Source organism: Cololabis saira, unplaced genomic scaffold, assembly GCF_033807715.1.
Source record: "Cololabis saira isolate AMF1-May2022 unplaced genomic scaffold, fColSai1.1 scf057, whole genome shotgun sequence".
Taxonomy (NCBI): domain Eukaryota; kingdom Metazoa; phylum Chordata; class Actinopteri; order Beloniformes; family Belonidae; genus Cololabis; species Cololabis saira.
In genome coordinates, this window is record NW_026906221.1 from 130,001 (window position 1) to 132,500 (window position 2,500).

The window sequence follows — 2,500 nt, forward strand, 5'->3', positions numbered from 1 at the left end:
GTCTCCCATCCAAGTACTAACCAGGCCCGACCCTGCTTAGCTTCCGAGATCAGACGAGTTCGGGCGCATCCAGGCTGGTATGGCCCTAAGCAGAAGCTGCAGCTTGAAATACCTCTTATATGGAGTTGAAGATAAGTCATAGCATATAAGTCATTGATTTGTTGGTTTTATTTGTTGGAGTTAAAGTGCCTTAACCATGTGCAAAACACTTTAGGACGGGAGCTGTCGCTGTTACCACGTTGAAATATGTGTGGGTAGATTAAGCGAGACCGCTCTCTGCAGGTTGAAAAAACTTACAGCACCTGGTATTCCCAGGCGGTCTCCCATCCAAGTACTAACCAGGCCCAACCCTGCTTAGCTTCCGAGATCAGACGAGATCGGGCGCATCCAGGCTGGTATGGCCGAAAGCAGAAGCTGCAGCTTGAAATACCTCTTATATGGAGTTGAAGATAAGTCATAGAATATAAGTCATTGATCTGTTGGTTTTATTTGTTGGAGTTAAAGTGCCTTAACCATGTGGAAAACACTTTAGGACGTGAGCTGTCGCTGTTACCACGTTGAAATATGTGTGGGTAGATTACAGTTTTTCTCAGTCGCTTTGGTGCTATTCTCAGATCAGAATGAAAGTTCTCATAACTATTAGTTCAACCTCCACAACATGTAGTCCTTTGTCCACATCATAGTAGCAGTTTCTCCTTCCTCTGAACAAATTGCAAATGCTTTTGGACATGTATCAGTTGCTCTCATACAATTCTCTGCTGTTTTACAACATTATCATTTGTTTATGTCATGTCAGTCAAAATGAACTATACTTATGGACGCTGAATAGTCATTTCCTAAAAAACTAATAGTCCTCATTTCATTGCTTTAGTCATTACATACAAAATTGTTGAACAAGTTATCAAATTGTGTCAAGCTAATTTACTGTAATACCTTTCTTTATAATTTTTTCCTGGAAATCTCTCTAAATTGAACAATTGCTCTCAGGTGAACTTCAGTTTTCACTCATGAGGAGGTGTGTGAAGCATTTAGTTGCAACCAATGACAAGCCACTTGTCCACAATCACTCAGGGCTGAATCCCATGAACCATCACTTGGCAAGCATATATAGACCGAGCAAGACATGTGTACCATTTCTACAATTCTGTGACACAGAAATGGAAGGTCAGCATGGTGGAAGAGGGGTGAGGATGCGGGGAGGAAGGGGAAGGGGAAGGGTACAAAACAGGGGAAGAGGGGGAAGAGGCCGAATACATACGCATATTCCTAATGAAATTAGGGCTACAATTGTGGACCATGTTATCAATCACGGCCTCACAATGGCTGAGGCTGGTCGGAGGGTGCAGCCAAATGTTGGAAGAACCACTGTGAATTCAATCATTCAAACATTTCGAAGGGAGAACAGGTATGTATAGTATTTGACAGTAATCCAACATCTCATACAGTAATATCTCATGTTTACTGTGCATTGGTGTAATTTTACTCTGCACCACATAGGATTGAAAGACAACCTCACAGAGGTGGAAGAGGTCCCCTTTTTACCCCGCAGCAAGAGGAAGCCATTTGTCCAATGGTGATTGCAAACAATGCAATAAGGTTGAGAGAAATTCAAAGCGCTGTCATAGAGGATAACAATGTATTTGGCAATATTGAATCCGTGTCAATTGCTACAATTGATAGAGTGCTCAAAAGAAATGAAATGCGCATGAAACAATTGTACAAAGTGCCATTTTTTACATCGATGAGGCGGGTTTCAATCTGGCCAAAGGTAGAAGGCGTGGAAGGAATAGAATAGGACAGAGAGCAACCACTGACATCCCAGGCCAACGTGGAGGAAATATCACAATGTGTGCAGCCATCTCGGAGAATGGAGTCCTCACCCATATCCCACGCATTGGTCCATATAATACACAACACCTGCTCACTTTTTTAGACTCTCTTTACAGGGATATAATCCCCGAGAATGAGAGGGGTGGAGGCCAACAGAGCAATTATGTCGTTGTATGGGATAATGTCCGTTTTCACCTTTCACCTCTGGTCAGGCAGTGGTTTGCTGCACATGATGACAGGATGCTGGTCGAGTATCTCCCTCCCTACTCCCCATTCCTTAATCCGATTGAGGAGTTTTTTTCTGCTTGGAGGTGGAAGGTTTATGACCGGCGTCCACATACACAAATGGCCCTGCTAGCAGCCATGGATGCAGCATGTGACGACATCACAGCAGATTCATGCAGAGGGTGGATTCGCCACTCCAGAAGATACTTTCCTCGTTGCATTGCAAGGGATGATATCCGTTGTGATGTAGATGAAAATATGTGGCCAGACAGACAGGAACGTCTGGATGTGCCAGAATGATTTACTGTACCTATGTTCAGTTAGAATATGTACTGCTATAGTGTATTGCCTTGAGCATTTTCAGGTAGTGTCACCAAGTCCTGACCTTTTTTTTTACATTAGAAAACTCTTAGAGAATATAGTGTCCTAATGAAAACATGACAAA

General features: G+C 43.0%; 2 non-coding genes across 2 annotated transcripts in view; both read right to left on the reverse strand.

Annotated features, from left to right (window-relative positions):
* The window catches only part of LOC133436031 (5S ribosomal RNA), a 119-nt gene extending 28 nt beyond the window's left edge, over positions 1-91 (reverse strand). The window contains exon 1 of the ribosomal RNA XR_009779840.1: positions 1-91. This exon is cut by the window's left edge and continues 28 nt beyond it. This is a non-coding gene — a ribosomal RNA (5S ribosomal RNA).
* Positions 92-290: 199 nt separating this feature from the next.
* Positions 291-409, reverse strand: LOC133435943 (5S ribosomal RNA). The gene has a single exon (XR_009779755.1). It is a non-coding gene; the product is annotated as a 5S ribosomal RNA (ribosomal RNA).
* Positions 410-2,500: the final 2,091 nt, after the last annotated feature.